Genomic DNA, 21934 nt, shown 5'->3' with positions numbered 1-21934 from the left:
GCCCACCTTGGGCTGTACACCTCTTAGCCGGAGGAGGGAAGGGAACCCTCATAAATAAGCAACCCACTCAGATCCAATGGGACGGGGGAGGCAGAATTCTCCCAAAAAGCAATCGGAAGGTAGAACAAATGGTAGGTGGTCCGCAGCAACAAAGGTCCCCAACAGGCCTCCTCCAGCTCCGCCACTTGCTGTGCCTGTGTGACCGTGAGCAAGTCACTTGCCTCTGGGCCCCTGGACCACTTGTCCAGTAAGTGGGGTAATAACTGTAAGGATGGCACCTCCCCCTCGTTACTGCAGCTCCCCTTCTGCCCTTGGCCTCCCAGCACTGGAAATTTGGGGAAATGAGATTTGTTAGCAAGCTTAAGTCTTCTGTTTTATTTGATCAAAGCTACTGAATTGGGCATGAAAAAGAAACGGGAGGCTACACACAACGTGGGAGGGCTGTCCCGCCGGCTGCCCACGGCCAGCAGTGTGTCCTGGAGAAGGTGGGTACTTTCAGAGTCACACTGAGCTCAACTTCACCCTTCCCTAAAGGGGCACCCGAACCACAAACTCCAGGGTTGGGGGGATGCTTCCAGAATGGAGGTGGCTCAGTGTGGCACCCTGCATGTGTGGGGTTTGTACACGCGCACCCATCAATACTCCCCCCACACACTTGGTTTTGAAATATACCTATGTGCAGTGCCACCAAGCACTGAGCAAAAGAGACTCTCCAGTGGCCGAGGCCTTACTGCAGGCAGGGCAGAATCAAGGCCAGCTCGGCAGCCCAGACTCAAGACTCCACTGATCTGTAACTGGATCCTGGATAAAGGCCAGACTGTGAGCCCGGTCTCAGGAGACGGAGTGGGGAGGAAGAAAGAAGGCTCCCCCCTGCCCTTTTATTTCCTTACCTCAGGCACCGATATCCCCCAAATCTCATCTTTATAGCAGAACTCCTTTGAGTAACTAAAGTTGGAATCCTTACACTGAGATTCTTAAAAATCTAACTGGAAATAAGATATTTTATGGATGCTAGCAAAAAAATACAAAACATGGAATTGAGAAAGACATGAGGAGGAGCTTCCGAAAAGCTGCCATTAAGAGGCCGTCTCCTGTCGCCAGGGCGCATTCCAGAACACCCTACTGTGCAGAGGCATCCCACGTGGAGACACAGCCAGCACCCAGGAAAAACAAAAGCGTCTCTGTTCAAGAGTGCTGAAGATCCTGTGTGTGCCTCAGTGAAAAACCTTCTGGTGTTGTCCGAAAACATACTCATCCTAACTCAAAACATGCTCTGGACTGAACGTGTGTGTGTGTCCCCAAATTTCACACTGAAGCCGAATTCCCAGTGTGATGCTTTTGGTGGGGCCTTTGGGAGGTTATCAGGACAGGAGGGTAGAGCCCTCATAAACAGGACTAGTGCCCTTTTGAGACCCAGAGAGTTCCCTGGCCCCTTCCACCATGTAAGGACACAGCAGGAAGATAGCCATCTGCAAAGAGAGAACGGGGCTCTCGCCAGACACCAAATCGGTTGGTACCGTGATTTTGGACCTCCCAGACCTCAGGACTGTGATAAATAAATGTTTGTTGTTTAATCCACCCAGTCTGTGGTATTTTGTTATAGCAGTGCAAACGGACTAAGACAGTTTGGTATTTGGTTTCTGAAACAGGAACAAATTAGAAGAACAATATCACAGACAGGCACACAGACAGCATCTATCAGGACTACATGACAGATGAGACTGGGAAACCATCAAAAAGGATGCAAGAAGTCAATGAGAGCAGTAATGTTTGGTCAGTGGCTAGGGCTTCGCCTAGTCCCCAACGAGTGACGGACCCTCAGCATCACCCACTGTAATGAGGGCAGGGTGGGTCTGCATGTACATCAGGAGAGCTCCGAGTTATGTAATATACAGAAGAACAGTAAATTAAGGAATGTGTATATAGTATGAGCTTATTTTGGATACAATAATTATATGCAAACATAAACAATTACATAAACCCATGTGCATATTTACATACTCACATCCACCTACTTAGAGGGAGAAATATATGCACATTTAGGGAACACATATGTGTTGTTTTATAATCAGAAAGATATTTAAACATGGGCACTTGGGCATGCGTCCCCAGCATTGCCTTGATACAGAGGAAGATGCAGGCTTGAATAGGGTGCAGTCTAGCTACACTGCTGGGACCCCAGGGGCCTCCCCAGATCTACTCAGCATGTTCTCCCCAGTCTCATTCAGGCCCAGGACACAAGGAAAGGAACACAGCTGGGATCTGATTCACTGGACTACATCCAAGACAACACAGTTGAAGGGAAGGAGACAACAAGGAGTTTGGAAAAGGAGAGGTGGCTGGAGCATGACCTTTCTCCCTCCACACTGTCCAGGGCAGGCACGACCCTGGGAACCAGGCTCCACCCCGCAGGGGCACGGGGGCATCACACTCCAGGTACACCCAGCACCAATAAGAAGCACCCATCCTGAATCCTCAGCTCTCCCTCCACACACAGCAAGCATCATTCTGATTTCAAGGTGGTCTCCCTGGCGGGTACCTGGGTACCAGGATGGGGTGCACAGCCACTCGCCTCAGCCAACATTTACAGTACACTCCTCAGAGCTTCCTCATACCCCCTCTCCTCAGAGCCTCACATGAGTGGGGGGCGCATGGACCGCATTCCATGATGGTTTGAGCAGGACCTGTTCCCATGACATGCGGAGCACTGGGCAGCTGAGTCAGATCGGCAAGCTCCCCACTCTCAAGAAGACTGTGTCCTCCTGGGTCCTGAGATGAGAACGCAGAGCCCAGGGGCTCAGCGACCGCGGGCTCCGAGCACATGTCTTCTGCGGGATTCCTCGTCTGCACATCAGTCTCTGGTATGTGGGGGGGCTGTCAGCTTCCAGAGCACTCTCTGCCCCAGGATGATGCGTCAAAGGGAGTTTCCACAGCTGGACCCGTGCCTACCAGCCAGCCTGGGTCCCCTGCTTCCTCTCCCTCACTCCCCCTTTCTCCTGGCCACACCGTCTCCCACTCCCTCCCCCAACCAAGAGCCCAGCCCTGCCATCTGGGCACCGTGTATCCAGACTACCACAGCGTTATGTTCTTGGACCTACAGGGAGTGACCAGGGGAGGCTGTGGGCTTGGGTCACAAGCGGGGTTGGGTCAGCCCCTGAATTCTGTTACCCTCACTGATTCAAATCGTGGGCAAAAGGCAATATCATCACAGGGCCAAGGGAGACTCAAGTGCTGACTCATCACAGAGCTGCCATTTCAAACAGGCCCTGAGGTTTCCGCTCAGCAGAGAGACCTGGTGGCTCCGGCCTTAGGATCTGTGTTCCCAAGGTCTTTAGGTCAGAAGTGCCCCTACCTAAGTGTCTGTCTCTTGCGTGTCTCTGCCTCAGTGTTTGCCTCTCTCTGCCCTCCTCCCCGGGGTGTGTGTGTGTGTGTGTGTGTACGTGTGTCTCCTTGCTTCTGTTTCTTACCTCCCCTCCCCCACTCCCATCTCTAGTCAAAATGAGGAAAAGCACATTTGGAGGCTGTCCTGCTAATCTGAATCCTGCACTTCCCATCAATAATTAAAGCTCATGTGTTTTGACGTTGTAATTCATCCCTCGGTAATTTGCCCTCAAAGACGCCCTTCACAGCCTTGCGCATCTCATTAACGGCAGTGGAGAAAAGATTTGAGGGCTGTCACTGCTTCTGACATCAACATGCTTACACTCCTCACTCAGTAACGTTTCAGTGTAAACAGTGAGTCACGCCCAGAAGTCATTGTTTTTAACACAGACACACACACCTTGTATGTAGATTTTAACCTAATCCCAGAAAACGTGAGCCCCTCTGAGACCCAAGCCGCTGGGATTGCTCCGCACAGCATCACGCCCTCCTGCTGAAATGCGCACTTGGAGAGGCCTTCCCAGACCCAGAAGCTTTGCCAACTGAGAGAACATGCTTCCAGAATGGGTCTAGTTATTATTACAGCTCACTTAGCTGAAAATTGATCATTCTCGGGGCCCTGCCCAGAGCTGATGCTCAGCCAGTACCTCCCACAGCCGCCCTCCCTAATCAGAGAGGCAACCCCAGAGAAGCTCTTTCCCAGCTCCAGTAAATGAATGGCAACAGGCAGTCCGCTGTCTGGCTCAATCATCACTTTGCACATAGAAATAACCTCCACAAACCTGGACTTGGAATGGCAGGTGCTAAAATACTTCAGTAAAAAGTCTGACATTTAGAAAGTTTTAAAAGCTCATTTTCTACCAACGTCTGCAAACAGTGCTTTGTACAATAAAGAAGGACTCAAATCTTTTGTCCCCTTCCCTCCAACCTCTTTACATGATAAGAAGGAAAAGGGCCTGTAAACAGCATGCCAGCTACAGAGCAGAAGCATCGCTCAACGCCTTGAAATGTGCTTTTCTCGGAGGGCACCGCTGGCTTCCGTGTATCTTCTCCCCATCCTCTCATACATGATGCGGCAAGACCAACTCAGTCTTTGAACCTACTTGTTAAAAATTCTGAACTGATAAAGTCAGAATTAAAACCCTTTATTCGTATATAACCTATGAATTTTATGATTCTGATCCTTTTACAGAAAAAAACAGCACAATATTCACCAAAGAGAAAAATAAGCACGGACAGATCTGGCTCCAAAAGGCATGCCCTGCCATGTGTGAGGTGACAACTTCAGGCAGGTTCCTTGACATTCCTGGGCCCCAGTCCTTGTCTATGCAGCAGGTAGTAGCAGGGAGTAGGTGGTAGTGCCACCAGCCACATGAGGGTGCTTTGAGAACTGAGTTTATACCTGTAAAGTGCCCTGCACAACAGTAGGCATTTATTTACTCAGTCCTTAAAGGGTTAAAATTCTACAACCAAGATTATTGTACCATTCACCTTGACATAATCAGAGAAGCATAAAGCATAGTCAAGTCATACTTTCTTTAAAGCCCCTGTAGTCAGGGGACAGCTGTGCCCATGATTCATGAGTTTACAGAGCGATGAGAAAGTATATGGTTTTTCTGCACTGCTCCCCCCGCCCCCCACCCCCCCACAGACATGTGCTGCTAAAATGGCTGTGGGCGAGGAATTGTAAAATCAAGCAATAAATTTCACTCGAATATTTACTGAATTCACAGCCACTCCCAGAGCAAGTGTAAAATAGAAGTGCTGACATGGTTGGTTCTGGGCTCTGGGATGCACTTGCAGCTTCCCTTGCATTCATTCCCTGGAAGGCAGGCTTCTCAGGGACAGACACGAAGCCAGAGGGCTGGTGGTCACAGAGCCGGGGAAAACAAGGTTCTAGGCAGAGTAGCACAAGATGAAGGGCCCTGGTGGGGGAAGGAGCTTGCCAGGTGCAAAGGATGGACGGGCTTATGTACGGGCCCCCCAGGAAAGAAAGGTGGGCAAGGAGGACAGAGTCTGCCCTGGCGAGCTGGAAAGCCAGTAGAGGGTTTTACACGGGGAAGGATTCGCTCTAGTGTATGTTTGTAGACGGTCATTCTGATGCTCTGAGAACGCAGCAGGGGCAGCAGGCAGGTGCTGCTGCGGGGTGGGGAGGGAGACAATCGCATCAACACAGGGATATGAGACTCCAGAAGAAAGGAGATGGGCCTGGAGGAGACTGGTAGCAGCTGAGAAGGTGAGAATCAGCCAGACTGGAGACATACGTGAGAGGCAAAGGACACAATGTCCAGGGAAGAGCCGAGTTCCCAGGTGGGCTTTCAAAAAGTTTTAGCTAAAATAAGCATTTACTTTTACTTGCCCTATAATTGATAAAGAGAGCAGATAGGTTTTCCTGACTCTAAGAGACTGAATTGTCTGTTACACAGGTTCATTTCGTAACAAAAATATCAGAGACATAACTGGTTGTTCAAATATGACAAGGCTGATAAGTAACCTCAGATTTCAATTACATATAACAAAGTGCCAAAGAACAGACACAGCTTCCTACGTCAAACAGCCAAACTGTCTCAAGGTTAAGGGTTTTGTGACAATAAACCGAGTTAAAACAGGCTCTCAGAGCTGACCCTCTTGTCAATTTACTACTCAATTTTATGATAGGAGGAACAGAACCAGGTAAAAATCTGACAATAGTTACCTGGCTCCTTCCATTCGTTATGCCTTCAAACCCTCTGACTTACAAACAAGCTCCAGCTTTCTCTCTTATTTTTAGGACAAGATGTGAAAGGCCAGCTTTGTGCTTTGTTTGCTCAAATCTCTTGCATCAAAGGCTCAAAGTTTTCCACTATCTACAGGTTCCTGCTATTTAAGTTGTGCTTCCGGTTTCAGCTGGAAACTAAATGTATGTTGAATTAAATAATTAGGGCTTATCTCTTATTTGTCACAAGATGCACTGATGGATGAAGCGTCAGAAGTAAGTAAAGGGAAGAATCAAGGATTTCGCCTGAGCTCTGGCTCACCCAACCAGGTGAAGGGTGGTATTGGTGAGCACATGTGCTCCAGCATGAATGGAGAATCTGATAAATTTTACCCAAAATTAGGATAGAAAATCTCTGATGCTTGACATTTCCACATCACATTACCTTCAAAAGCCAGGACCAGAGGGGTTTCATTTGCTTGACTCAGGTGATAATGATCAACAGGCCCACTGAGAGAATTACCCAGCTCAAGATCAGACTCATGAATGAAAATCCATCAACCAAATCATGATTCCACAGCCTCTGTACTTAAGTAAATAGAAATCTGACAACGGAGACATAAGTGCTGGAAATGAATGCAAAAAATACTCAATACAGAAAAATAATCAGACACTTCTTAAGCATCATTTCAAGAAGGAGGCCCCACAAATGCTCAATGTCCTCTTAGGCACCATTTCCACCACAGGCCTTGGAAGCAATGCCGCAGAATGAGACAGGAGAGGGTGTGCATCAGATGCCAGAGATGAGCTGCCCATCCTACCACGTGTATCAAGTTTTCTTCACCTTAGCCCCTTCAGGTTGCAAGCAACAGAAAATGCAGCTGTTGCCTGGCACGTGGACCCTGGTAATATGGGCCTGGGGGCCTCTTAAAGACTTCAAATGCTGCTCCTTCACTTGCTCTGAGAATTCAGAGCATCCTACTTCTCCTGCTACTCCAGCAGGACCCTGGCAGTTTGCAGAGGGCCACGCCTGACTTTTGACATCTGGACACCCCCAGCTCCACACTGTCCCCAATTCCTTCCTCCTGCAGAACAGGGCTGTGTGCACGTGACACATTGCCACTAGCCTGGGCCTCAACTCCCCCAGGTACACTGTCCTCCCTAAGTGGAAAATTTTTCTGCTCGGCTGTCCACTCCCTGGGCCGTCAGTGTAATTTTTAAAAGGCACTGTGCACAGGCTCCTCATTGCTCCTTGAACCGCCTCCCCCAAATGCAGCTGCTTTTCTCTCTGTTCCAGCCACCCTCCACTGCTCCTTCCAACATGAGAATGCTTTATTTGAAATTCTTACGTTCCTACTGTCTTCCTTGTCTACTAACTTGCTGGGATGATGCACATACACATTCTGGCTTTCTAGGGTCAGACCAGCCCTCTCCACACCTCTAATCTGCAAGCCTGTCAATGAGGCCATACATTTTTTCATGCCTATTTTTGTCTACACGTACAATGGGATATGAAGTAAAATGATGCTGTATATTCCCCTTAAGATGAGCTGTGGGTACTGACCATAACTCCTTGGCCCCTGGAGAACAGCCCAGCTTATTCTAACAACTCCGCTGATGGGCAGCCTCTTATTCGCTAAACCATTAACCAAATGGAGGTGTATGAGCCCAAGTTCTTTATTAGGAACTGACTTGATGGGAGGACCTCAGGAGGAACTTGAGGAAAACCCAAACAATCCTAAAAGGCAAAGGCAGGCTCTTAATTCTAAGAATAAAGAACCATATATTAAATGTTGAATCACTGTGTTGTACACCTGAAACTAATGTAATACTGTGTGTCAACTACCCTTCAATAAAAAATAATTATATATAAAAAAAAGAGAACCATATATTAAGAGCAAGGCTGCCCAATTTCTTAGGTTGCAAATCTGGAAACTCAGAAAAATCAACTTGTGTGGCACAGAGCAAGATAAAGAAACAAAGGTGAGTTAATCAGAAAACTACCTAAGAACAAACTCCCTGGTCCAGATGGCTTCACTGCTGAATTTTATCAAACATTTAGTGAAGACCTAATACCCATCCTTCTTAAACTTTTCCAAAGAGTAGAAGAGGGAATACTTCCAAACACATTCTACGAGGCCAGCATCACTCTAATACCAAAACCAGGCAAAGACACCACAAAAAAAGAAAATTACAGACCAATATCCCTGATAAACATAGATGCAAAAATACTCAACAAATATTAGCTAACCAAATTCAAAAATACATCAAAAAGATCATCCATCATGATCAAGTTGATTTATTCCAGGGATGCAAGGATGGTACATCATTCAAAAATCCATCAACATCATCCACCACATCAACAAAAAGAAGGACAAAAACCACATGATCATTTCCATAGGTGCTGAAAAAGCATTTGACAAAATTCAACATCCATTCATGATAAAAACTCTCAACAAAATGGGTATAGAGGGCAAGTACCTCAACATAATAAAGGCCATATATGACAAACCCACAGCCAACATCATACTTAACAGTGAGAAGCTGAAGTTTTACCTTTAAGATCGGTAACAAGACAAGGATGTCCACTTTCCCAACTTCTATTCAACATAGTACTGGAGGTCCCAGCCACGGCAATCAGACAACACAAAGAAATAAAAGGCATCCAGATTGGCAAGGAAGAAGTTAAACTGTCCCTGTTTGCAGATGACATGATATTGTACATTAAAAACCCTGAAGAATCCACTCCAAATCTACTAGATCTAATATCTGAATTCAGCAAAGTTACAGGATACAGAATTAATACACAGAAATCTATTGCATTCCTATACACTAACAATGAACTAGCATAGAGAGAAATCAGGAAAACAATTCTATTCGCAGTTGCATCAAGAAGAATAAACCTAATGAAGGAAGTGAAAGACCTATACCCTGAAAACTACAAGACACTCTTAAGAGAAATTAAAGAAGATACCAATAAATGGAAACTCATCCCATGCTCACGGATAGGAAGAATTAATATTGTCAAAATGGCCATCCTGCCTAAAGCAATCTATAGATTCAATGCAATTCCTATCAAAATACCAACAGCATTCTTCAACAAACTAGAGAAAATCATTCTAAAATTCACATGGAATCACAAAAGACCTCGAATAGCCAAAGCAATTCTGAGAAGGAAGAATAAAGCTGGAGGCATTATGCTCCCCAACTTCAAGCTCTACAACAAAGCCACAGTAATCAAGACACTTTGGTACTGGCACAAGAACAGACCCATAGACCAATGGAACAGACTAGAGAGCCCTGATATAAACCCAACCATATATGGTCAATTAATATACAATAAAGGAGCCATGGACATACAATGGGGAAATGACAGCCTCTTCAACAGCTGGTGTTGGCAAAACTGGACAGTTACATGCAAGAGAATGAAATCGGATTACTGTTTAATGCCATACACCAAAGTAAACTCAAAATGGATTAAAGACTTGAATGTAAGTCATGAAACCATAAAACTCTTAGAAGACAACATAGGCAAAAATCTCTTGAATATAAACCTGAGAAACTTCTTCCTGAACGCATCTCCTCAGACAAGGGAAACAAAAGCAAAAATGAACTCATGGGACTACATCAAACTAAAAAGTTTCTGCATGGCAAAGGACACCATCACCAGAACAAAAAGGCATCCTATAGCATGTGAGAATATATTTGCAAATGACATATCTGACAAGGGGTTAACATCCAAAATATATAAAGAACTTACATACTTCAACACCCAAAAAGCAAATAACCCGATTAACAAATGGGCAGAGGATATGAAGAGACGGTTCTCCAAAGAAGAAACTCAGATGGCCAACAGACACATGAAAAGATGCTCCACATCACTAATCATCAGGGAAATGCAAATTAAAACCACAATGAGATATCACCTCACACCAGTAAGGATGGCCAGCATCAAAAAGACTAAGAACAACAAATGCAGGCGAGGATGCGGAGAAAGGGGAACCTTCCTACATTGCTGGTGGGAATGTAAGCTAGTTCAACCATTGTGGAAAGCAGAATGGAGGTTCCTCAAGAAACTAAACATAGAAATACCATTTGACCTGGGAATCCCACTCCTTGGAATTTACCCAAAGAATACAACTTCTCAGATTCAAAAAGACACATGTTCCCCTATGTTTATTGCAGCACTTCCTACAATAGCCAAGATATGGAAGCAACCTAAGTGTCCGTGAGTAGATGAATGGATAAAGAAGATGTGGTACATATACACAATGGAATACTATTCAGCCATAAGAAGAGGGCAAATCCTACCATTTGCAGCAACATGGATGGAGCTGGAGGGTATTATGCTCAGTGAAATAAGCCAGGCGGAGAAAGACAACTGCCAAATGATTTCCCTCATTTGTGGAGTATAACAATGAAGTAAAACTGAAGGAACAAAATAGCAGCAGACTCACAGACTCCAAGAATGAACTAGTGGTTACCAAAGGGGAGGGGGTGGGGGAGGGAGGGTGGGGAGGGATGGAGAAGGGGATTGAGGGGTATTATGTTTAGTGCACATGGTGTGGGGGATCACGGGGAGAACAGTGCAGCACAGAGAAGGCACACAGTGGATCTGTGGCATCTTACTACACTGATGAACAGTGACTGCACTGGGGTGTGGGTGGGGACTTGATGATATGGGTGAATGTAGTAACCACGTTGTTTTTTCATGTGAAACCTTCATAAGATTGTATATCAATCGTACCTTAATAAAAAAAAATGTTTTAAAAGAAAAAGGAAAGTGGGCTGTTTTCTTGCTTTTTCACTTGAACACAAACCTAAATCTGATCACATCACTTCCCTTTTAACTATCAAAGGCTGCCCACTGCTTTCCAAACTCCTTAGCATTACTTGTGAGGTCTTCCAAGATCTGGACCCTGCCATTTCCCTCCGGTCCTGCCTCCCACCTCAGTACACTGTGTGCCCAGCCAGCAAGCCACACCTGACACCCTGCCCTCCACCAGCCCTTCATGCCCCTTCTGGCCCCTCTGCACTTGGTCTTGCTGCTCCCTCCATCTTGTCTGCGTTCCTGGGCCCCATATACCTGCCTAGAAAGGCTCGGCAGAAGCGTCATCTCCACCATGCAGCCCTCCTGTCCTGCTCTCTCCATTGCTTCATCCTCACTGAATGCTGAGGTCTCCATCCCAGTGCCTACAACACCCCTGTGCATGTTTTGGCTATATGGCTTTGGCCTCCCCCACTGCAGTGTGAGCTCCCTTTCAGGCATCACCTTGGCCTGGAAGGGGCACAGGGCCCAGCCCCCAATTCTTCACATGCAGCCATCATACTGCCAGTTGGCTTCTTCTATCTTATAGCTTGACTGGTCCAATTTCATCTAATATTTTTTGCCAGTAAAATGTTACATCTGGGCACAAGGGCAATACTTCCCAGAGCCAATATGATGTGGGCAATTTATACCATCTCCAGGAAAGCCTGCACCCTATCACCCTACACCTCTGGTTCCCTTCCACACACCATGCCAGGAACGTGAGCCCTGAATTTTAGAAGGGTGGTCACATTTGGAGGTGGGAGAAAAACAGTATCCAGGAAATTGCTAATATAATACTATTTTGAGCATAGACTGGGAAATGTACTATGTGAACCCTGAAGAGTGAGAATGAACAACAGCAAGTACATTGTTAAAGCCCATCTGAGCAGGCTGGTTTCTGAGGTTTAGCACCTTCTTTTCCACTTCACAGGCAGTAAAGGGTTTTCTTGTTATAAACAGTTCAGGCAAGTGATACTAATGCATCTTTTTGCACAATGCTATCAGCATTTCAGGGTTTTCTTCACCAGACTTCACTAGGAATTACCCTATGTTAGAAAACAAACACCGAGCACAGTACTGCAGGGACATTTTATGTATTATTTCTTCTCCAGGGTCCCCAAACTTAAGCACGCATTCTCTTTATCTGCAGAGTTTGTCTGCAACAGAGAGGGGAATGAGGGATTAACCCCATTTGGCAGATGTCACAACTGAGGCTCTGAAAGCTGGTGGTCCTGAACACACCATGAGCAGGCAATGCCAGGTGTCCAGGACCCTAGGACAGGTTGGCAATGAGCCAGGGCCATGGTCCACTAGTTTTTTTAGAGAATATTTGTCAGACTTCACACAGTTCCTAACAGTGGAGAGGGGCTGGTAATGCTGACCTGCGCGTGCCCTCCCTTCTTTATCTTGGGAGCAGCTGCGTTCCCTTCAGTCAACGCCACCGACCTCTGGCCCACATAAAATATGCAGGTCAAAGATAGGGACCCAGAGTCACCCCAGTCAGAAGGACAGAGTCTTCATGGAAGACTTCCAGCAAGGAGAAAAAATGCCCCTCTGATCCAGGGAAATGGGGAGAGAGAAATGCAGGGGGGGTGAAGAGCTTGGCCACCAGTGTGTGCCCCAGCCCACTGTCCTGTGTATGGGAGCAGGTGGCTGCTGACCACAGGGCCCCACTCAATCTTGAGGTAGCCTTGGAGTGTGAGGGTAGCCCCAGAACTCTGCAGTCGGGCCGGGTGCTAGAAACTACACCCCAGAGAGGGGCTGGCTGGGCTGTGCTCTAGAAGAAACACCGCGCTGTGCTGCTGGAGCCCCGCTGTCCCTCATCCTCACAGACGGCACCTGAGGCACCACCTTGCCAGAGTGCGTCTTTCCCCTCTGACCTGGCACTCCTCCCCATGGTCCCAGACGCCACCTCTGTCCAGCATCCAGAACCATCAGCAGCCAGGGTCCTGGGAAAATACTGCCAAAAGCTTCCAGCCGCGTGACCGCAATCCTCCTACCCTAGCCCTTTCCCTGTGCACCGAGTCACGTATCTCAAACCTTGCCCTGGTACCGGAAGATACCCACTGTAGGGGCCAGAACACCCGAGAGTCATCCCAGGGGCAGGCTTGCCTCCCATGACACCCCAGTTAGGGCAGGAAACAAGCTGAGCTGGTGAAATCCAGTCCATAGACCAACCGAGGACAGGGCCCAGGCCAAAGCCCATGATAGGCCTCAGGAGGTGAGGAGAGGCAGCCCCAGGAATAAGTCACTTGTTGTAGAAGAAAGAAGTTGATTCTAAAGACCACAAACTCTTAGGCTTCAAGTTTAGGGTTTTCTTTTTCCAGTTTTTTTTTTCCTTGCAGGTGTGCGGGGCTGGGGGTGGGGTGGGAGTCATTTTTCCAAAGCCATCCTGGTAATTACTCCTGGAAGAATCCTGTCAGTCACAGGAGACATATTCCCTCCTGTCTTTAAGTCAGTCTGCTTTCTCACTTGCAGTCCAAGATGCCCGGCTAAGGCCATGAAGCCCTTCTGGGGACAGAACATTCTGGGTGCAGCTCTGCCCAGGGATGCCCCTTCAGACCCTGGGCTCTGGTTTCAAGGTTTCCCCTGCTTAGTGCATATGCACACTGCCAGTCACTGGTTCAGGAGTCAAGGCCAGGGCTCCCTGCACTCAGGCCGGCATGTTACAAGCACCAGCCTGACCCTCAGCCACCCCAGCTGCCCCCAGTACGCCCTCTGCACCACACTGCCGCTTTTCCTTCTTGGACGCGGATGCTGTGAGAGATGAACCTTACTCCCCCAGCAGCCCTGCCTGCCCCCAGCAATGTGCCTTAGGGCCATTTTTCTCTCTCCCCACCCCCAGCATTAAAGGAAATGAACGCAATCACAGAATCCTCTTCTGAACGAGGCTGGGCCAGGAAATTGCACGCATGACCTACATGTGTGCAGATGTTTTCCCTAAAGGAAAACCAGCCCCTCCTGCCTTCTTCCTGGAGGGAAAATATTTAGTTCCAGACTGTGTCTCTTTAAAGCAGAACAATGAACAACTAGCATCTTCCACCAGGGCCCTGATGAACGGCAGGGCCCTCTCACTCCTTTGATCGATTGCTCCTGAAGTTCAGAGACCCAGATACGATCTCATTAACGATGGTGCCCGCGCGGGAGAGCCGCAGACATCTCACGTGCTCCTCGGGCAGGCGGCCGCGCACACGTGGGTGCTTCTCACTGTGACACTCTCCCCAGCTGGATTTTCCCCCCAGCATGGACAAAGAGGAGCCCTGAGTGCTGAATGGATGGCAAACTTCAGCCTAGACAAATGAAATGTCTTCAGCCACTTCCCACGCAGGATGAACAGAGTACATAGCCCCCTTCCTTGGACTCTGATCTCTAGAACATCCCTGAGGAGCTGGAGGGAATCAGAAAGGAAAAAGACACTTTAGGGCAAAGACACAAGCTAAGACTCAAGGGAGGGCTGGACCAAGGGCCCACTGTCCCTCATTTTTATCCCCAAACTATCCACTTCGTTTCCTCAGGTGACAGTGAATCTGCAAACTAAGCTATTTCCCTGTCCTAGGAGGACACCTCTGATTCAGGCTTACCAAATGACATAGTCCATCTAAAAATGTATTTTTCAGCAAATTGGGAGTTAAAAGGGGAAAGATAAAAATGACTACCTGACTCCCTTTGAATAATGACTAGCAGGAAGGCCTGAGAGGTATTTTAAAAGGGTGTGCTTGTGGGATCTAAAACAACTTTCTGTTAAGATAAAGCCCTCTGCAATTTCTAAGCTCCTGATGTCTCCAGCTCTAAAATTCCCAGGCTCCAGAACTCCACAAACACCTTGGATCAGTGAAGTTGGGATGCTGATGATAAACTGGGCTGCTTCAGCCCCGTAAGGACAGAGCTCCTAGGAGCCCATTCAGCAGGGCTCTAGAAAACCTCAGGCAGAGGCCGCCCAGCCCTGCTTCCACCCCGCAGTCCCAGCCCTCGCTGCTCTGCCCAGAGCTGCCAGACCTGCAGCAGCTGTGCTTCCATTTAAGGAGAAAGCAGAGGATCACTCTTCTAAATAAGGAGGGTTGGCAGGTACAAGACCCGCAGGAAGTTCACTGTCCCGACAGGTAATCTGTTGCGCAGCCATGGATGCATTGTGCAGAAGGAGCACTTTCCCAGTGGCAGGAGCTGCTCTCCTTTGCAAGGGCAGGGATGCAGGAACAGAGGTAATTTACTCCTCACGGTCCCACCCCAGCCTCTCTCAAGCCTCTGCTGTGCTTGCCGTGGCCGCTCATCTTCCCAGCAAGGAGCAGCTTCCTCAGGCAGAAGGCGATGAAGGCTGGAAATGACGCCTGCCAAGGGACAGACGGAGGACACTGCAGAGGGGAGCGGGGCACAGAGGTTGGTGAGAAAGCAGACACGTAAGAGGAAACCATCCAGGAGGGGAGAGGAGAGGGGAGAAGGGTTAGCGGGACTGGGACATGAGGGGAGGGAGAGGCTCCAGCTGTCACCCAAGTGGCCTGCTAATCGATCAGCTGCAGCCTGCCACACATTCTTTCTTGGGAAGCTCCCTGCAAGAACATTCAGGCATCATCGTGATTCCTTTTGCGTGTCACCAACAGGCTCTTGCAATGCCACAGGGTGGCAACAGGCAGAGCACTGAGCTGGCTGTCTTTGGAGCAGCGGGTCAGGCCCACAGCACCTTAATGCCCGAGGCCCAGCCAAGCCTCTCCCGGCTCCTCGAAGTCCCACCTGCACAGCAGCAGATATGCCTAGGATTCTTTTTGATAGTAGGACATTTCATTCATTTGTTTATGCATTCATTCACTTAACAAATGATTTACTGAGTGCCTACTATGTGCCACACACTGGGCTAGTTACTGGAGACACAAGCTTAAACAAGTAGAATGTAAGCAAATTCTGATGAGAACAGTTAAGAGAGACAAGTCACAGAACAATGGCAGGAAAACCTGCCGACTTGATGCTGGAGGAGCAGCCAGTCATGCCTGCATGGCTCAGAATGCATTCAGGACGTGCAGAGCCTCTGAAGCAGGGGCATGTTACATGGTCAAAGAACTGACTGGGTGACCAGTGTGGTGGGATAACAGAGGGCAAGGGGGGAGCAGACTTGCAGGCCTGTGGGCCCTGGCAGTGGGGTGGGGTTTTTAACTAAAAGCAATGGGAAGCGGACACAGGGAAGGACCACGATCTGGACTGTTCTAGGCATCCGGAAGGGGAGGGAAGAAGAGAAGACACGACTACTAGGTTTCTGGGTGGACGAGGTGCTGGGTGCTGAGCTGGGGAACTGATGAGGAAGGCTGTTTGTTCCATTTTGGACATGTTAAGCCTGAGCTCTCCATCAGAAACCAACAGAGACATGAAGTAAGCAGCCGGATAAGTACCGAGCTCAGGTGAGCGGGACAGAGCTAAACGGGGGCAATCTCAGGACATAACAGTGTTGAAGTCCATGAACATGGATGAGATGTCCTAGAGAGACAGGACAGAGAAAGTAAGGTGGCAGCCCAGGCCGGGGGCTTGAGGACCCTGGTGCTGAGGAGCGGTCACGAGGCCGTGAGGCCAGGGGACGTGGGTCCTGTACCAACGAGCTGTGTGGCCAGTGGTCAACAAGCTACAACCCACCACCTGTTTTTGTAAATCAAGATTTTACTGTAACTTTGGCTTATGAATTGTCTACAGCTGCTTTCATACTCTAACATCAGAGATGAGTTGTTTCGACAAAGAGCAGACACGCTATAAAGTCTAATTTATTTAGACTATCTGGCCATTTACAAAAAAGGTTTGCAGACCCCTTGATTTAAATTCACCCAGAGGCCTCGGTTTCCTTATCTATAAAATGGGGATCGAAGTGCCTGTCTTGTAGGATTCACAGATGTGGTATCTCTATAGTGGCAGACGCCTGGCACCCACAAATTCCTGCTGAATCTGAGTCTCCTCGGCAAGGCTGAGGAAGCCCTCTCCACGCTCGGCTTCCACACTGCAGTGCCCAGCTCTGTTTCCACATCTGGCCCGCTCTCCAGAAACAACTGCTAAAGTAAATTTGTAAATATAAATAGAACCAGTGTCATCTGAGCTACTGCTTTCAATGCAGGATGGATGTGTATGAGCAATTCAAAGTGAGTCCTCTGTGGCCAACCCGTCTCCCCCAGACTCTTGTCCAACCTGAAACGAAAGCATTAGCCCATAAACAATTGGTTTTCATGGAACAATTCTTTACAATGCCTACATCCTCATCATTAATCTTAAGGGGAAAGGATGGAATTGCTCCACATCCTTTGCTTACCCCAGAATGCTGCCTGGTTCAGGCAATCCATCTGGAAAGAACAGCCAATCATATTTCAGGCTTAAGTGGTTTCTAGGCAACCAAAAATATAGCCACAGAAACAGGTCGTAGACAGTGGAAAGAAACATGGGGATGGGGGCAAAAGGGACTATGGGAAGACAAAGGCTCCGAACCACTGACCCAGATGTAATGCTCACCCAGTCAATCAACATTCTCGCCCTATCACCAGTGGGCCCCCATTCCGGAAAGGGATGGCATGACCCCTTGGACAGCTGGTGGATCCTGGAGGGCTTGCAGACTGTTCCTGCCTTCAGTTTACCTTAGAGAAAGCCTGCAAGTTAGTCCCACAGAGAAGGCAATGAAGGGACAGGATCCTTCTGGATATGGGCACATGGCCACAGGTTGTGCTGGAGGTATCTAGGAATGACAGCCGAGGTAAAAGCACTTGCTGTGGAATCAGTATGTGTGTCCCCCAAAATCCGTTATGTTGAACCTCTAATCCCGGGTAATGGTTTTAGGAGGTGGGGACTGTGGAAGGTAATTGGTTCATGAGGGTGGAACCCCTGTGACAGAATTAGTGCCCTTTTGAGAACAGACATGGAAGCTTTCTCAGCCCCACCCTGTCTTTCTCTTTCTCTGCCATGCGAGGACCAATTCTGCACTTTCTCATCTGTGACCACAGATGCGTGGAGATGACGGCTGTCTGCAAATCAGGAAGTGGGTCCTTGCCAGACAACGACTTCCAGCCCCCAATGAGAAAGAAATGTCTGTTGTTTAAGCCGCCCTGGCTACGGTATTTGTTAGAGCAGCCTGAGCTACAACAGCACCCAAGAGGTTCCCTTGGGACCCAGGCAACTCCCACTCTACGGAGAACTTAGCGGTGTATTCAATTTTAGGGGGAACAAAATTCTACTTATTTGTCCAACGATAATATCCAAGTGAAATCTGCTTCCAAGAACTGAGAAATTGTCCGCAGCCATGTAACAATGCTGTCATTGGCTAAATGACTTAGCCAAGGGTCACTTCAAGAGACAAGGCTTTGAAAGAAGAGATCCAGTGAGGCCTGAACAGCAGCAATTCCTGCTGGGAGCTCCACAGCCCTCGTGGGCCTTCTGAGATGCTAAAACGCTGGAGATTCTCAGGCAGTGTCCCTGTGTTTGCCACGGTCTGCAGCTTTTGTCCCCTCAGAGTCTTTACAGACGTGGCACCTGGCCTCTGAGGAACGCTCTAAGGCAGGTGGAGCAAAATCAGAGTCACTGGACACTCTTGTCAGCTCCCAGGCTGAAAAAGGGGGCCAGGAGCCATGAGGATGGAGGGATCCGAATCTCCCCTCGTCAAAGATACATGAAGAGCTCCAACTCTGCTGCTGGAACCACTCAACCCAGGGAAGCGGTGCCTGAGATTCCTCTCTGGTCCTGGACACTCCCTCAGCTACCATTCTGATCCCACCTGCTCCTCAAATCCCAGCTCAAACGCATCAGCTTTCCCCCATATGGGCTCCCGGTCCAGTTTTCTCCTCTTGGCACATGTCACACCCTTCTCTTAGTCATCTGAGCGTAAAACCTCCACTTGGGACCTGCCACCGTCTAACCTTCCCTCTCCCACCTCCTCAATCACCTGGGCCTGTTGCTTCAGACTCACCTCTCTGCATCCACCGTGACCCTTCTATTTTGATCCTCACAGGTGTAGAAGAATGGATTTTCCTACTTGTGATTTGCTTTTTAGAGCCCAAGACATGAGCGGAGCCACAGTCCAGGCAGGTTGAACTTGTCAACAGAACAACCACTTTCCCGTCTCCAATGATGACGCTTACCCCTGCCCCCTGCTGCCTCTTGGTGGCCAAGGCATGGGGATTTGGAGGAAGCCGAGGAAGCCCTGGGAATGGGGGTCTCCAAATACACAAACGACATACAAATACTTTATGTTGCTTCACTCAGCAAAGGCTGAGCTACAAGGGGCTCCACGGAAGGAAGGCACGAACAGCAGGTTTAATCGATGGACACAGACCACATTTACTCAAGTACTTCCTGTCCCTTTCCTGTACTTCCCATCCATCCATGCTGAGAAATAAGTGCTTTCTGCAGCAGAATTCTCCTCTCCCTGCTATGGCTTTTCTACTTGGAGACAACAGCTACACTCAACAATCAGAACTTCTTTCCCAGACTGGAAAGCAGTAGCTAGAGAGTAGCCAGAGGTTCCTCATGGACCAAGATGGGGACCTAACTAGCTCAGGGCCTCTCAAACTTGTTTGCCTCCAAATCACCTGGCATCTTTGCAAATCACTGATTAAAATGGAGATTCTAATTTAGCCAGTTTGGGATAGGACCTGAGATCCTGCATTTCTAACAAGTCCCTAGGGGGAAGCTGATGCAGCAGTTTGCGACCACCCTGGGAGCTGCAAGGTAAGGGTAAACACTTGACCCTCCATCCCTCTGTCTCCCCATCCCATGTGCCTCCCTCCTCCTCCGGCTTTATGCTTCCAAGTCCCCAAAAGGGTGCATGCAGGGCTTCTGACCTCTCCTCCTCACCCTGCTGCACTGCTGTACAGAATGAAGTGATCAGACAGGGCTATGAGCTGCCCAAAGGTACCCCAAACCTGAAATCAGAAGGAAAGTCCTAGAACTAAAACAAATTCTTGCAGGCCCTTCCACATCATCTGATCTTCCTCTGTCTTTTGGTTTCTCTCTTACACAAGGGCCCTTCTTAAGCTGCTCTTTCACAGGGAACCACCAGAGGAAAAACAGAAACGTTAGCTCTAGATTCCAGTTGTCATGGAGTGTGCCTCGTGGCAGGTCTGCATCCTGAGTTCATCTCCATCCCGGCAACGTTGAGCATCATCTTACAGTGGAAGGCTCGTCCCTCCCATGGACCATGTGCTACGTTGTCTTGTGCATTATTCATGGCATGCATTTGTAAGTGCACAGAAATATGTACTAGCATGAAAGCTGTGCAGAAAAGAGATGCTCCTTTAATACACCTTTTGGTATATGTGCTGCTGAAGCAAGCAGTCTTCATACATTTCTTAAAACCTCTAGACTGGACATGAGCCAATCTGTAGTAGAAAAACAAGCCCATTATTCAGACAGCAGAGGTGAGATTTTAGAGAATAGTTGCTGGGAGGTCAACAGCCCCAAACATTTCCTCGCTCCATTTTTTTAAAACAAAATGTTAGGGGATGAAGGGTGGGATTTTGTGAGTGAGTAAATACACTATCTTAAAGATCTATATTTAGAGTATTTCAGAAGCAGCAGTTTAAGGGAGAGAAGCCTCAGGCAGGTGCATATGGATCAACTCAACCATGTGATATTTGATAAGCTTCCATCACAAAGTGGCCAATCAGCCTGGAGTTTTATTTAAACACCACTATCCCCACAGGGCAGGACCTTAGGGAGCCTTATTCAAAAAGGCAGTTTCTACCTAACAGATCACCCAAACTCAGCCCTCAGCCAACAGAATACTAGTCATTTATTAACTGGGAAAGAGAGAGTAGGGATGTCCAGCACTGGCAAGTGGAATTTCCAATGGCTGAAAAGCATATTTTCCCAAACCTACTGCCACTTTATCTCCTAAATCTCTTAAGCTCTCAGATAGGACTGAGCCCTAACAACTAGCTAGTTAGTGTTGACCACTGATTGACTGATTTACAGTTTAGAGACTTCTAAATGATAGGTTGAATTTTTTATTTTCTGCCTTGGCTGGAGTCCCTCATGGGATCACATATTTCCATGTATCTAACAATACTGCACACGGACGAAAAACAGGGCAGGCATAGTACAAGGCTCACGGCACTAAAAAAATCCTCCGACATGACGCACCTCCATTGTTAAGATGCTGCTTTCTCTAAGCTACACGATGAAGACAAATGATCAGTGCACACCTGCTCCTAAGGATGGTTCGCTGCTAAAGAGCCAGAGCCTGTAAAACCATGAGGCTCAGCCTAGCATTACATCACCACGCTGAGCCAGCTCCTCATTGAAGCCCAGGCGCGGGGACGAGTGAGGAAGCCCCACACTGCATGCCGTCCCCACTACAACACAGACCAATCCCTGCTATCTTGTAATCTACACACAGACCACTCTACGGCCCACATCCCCAGGTCCCCAGGAAATACTCTTCTCTGAAACACATGCTCTGTGGGAAAGGCGAGCAAGTAAGGCTGGGATGTGGAGGGCCACTTCAGATACCAGCATGACTTCTGGCAGCCAGATCTAGTCAGTAAGTCCTATTCTCCAGATATGTCTGGTCAGATATGGAGATGACCATATGGAAATGGCAATTCTAATAAGCATCTACCCAGGATAAAGGCCATTTCTGAGCACGTTAGTTTTGTGGTTTGGAGAAAAAATCGAATTCCTGAATTGATGCAGTCAAATTCTACCAATGACAAACCTGTTAGGCTGATTTTACTAATAATAGCAAGTGGCCTTGTCCTCCACAGTGTTCACCAGAGAGGGAGTACAGGGATGCTTAAGCGAACCGGACTTTATGTCTGTCTGCCAGTGGTGTTCCATGCCATCTGCCTAGCCTTTGAGCGGCTGCCCCTAAGCTGGTCTGTCTCCATAGGCACCATGCTGCCACTGTCAAGGCAAAGGTTTTTCCCAAGAGGCCCTTGTTGATGCCCGGCTGTTGCCTTGCAGGAAATACCACTGTGCCGGGGTGGGGGTGGGGGTGCGCGGGTTGGTGCAGAGTTATGATGATGGCACAAGAAGCCCTTAACCATGCACTGGGCTGAACAACCAAAACCAAATTCCACTGGGTCACTCCTGCCCCCGGG

General features: G+C 48.3%; 1 protein-coding gene across 25 annotated transcripts in view; it reads right to left on the bottom strand.

Moving 5' to 3' along the window:
* TACC2 (transforming acidic coiled-coil containing protein 2) overlaps positions 1 to 21934 on the bottom strand; it is a 213132-nt gene that overhangs the window by 54067 nt on the left and 137131 nt on the right. The window lies entirely within an intron of this gene.

This window comes from Manis pentadactyla, chromosome 8, assembly GCF_030020395.1.
Source record: "Manis pentadactyla isolate mManPen7 chromosome 8, mManPen7.hap1, whole genome shotgun sequence".
Taxonomy (NCBI): Eukaryota; Metazoa; Chordata; class Mammalia; order Pholidota; family Manidae; genus Manis; species Manis pentadactyla.
This window is presented reverse-complemented; position numbering and strand designations above follow the sequence as displayed.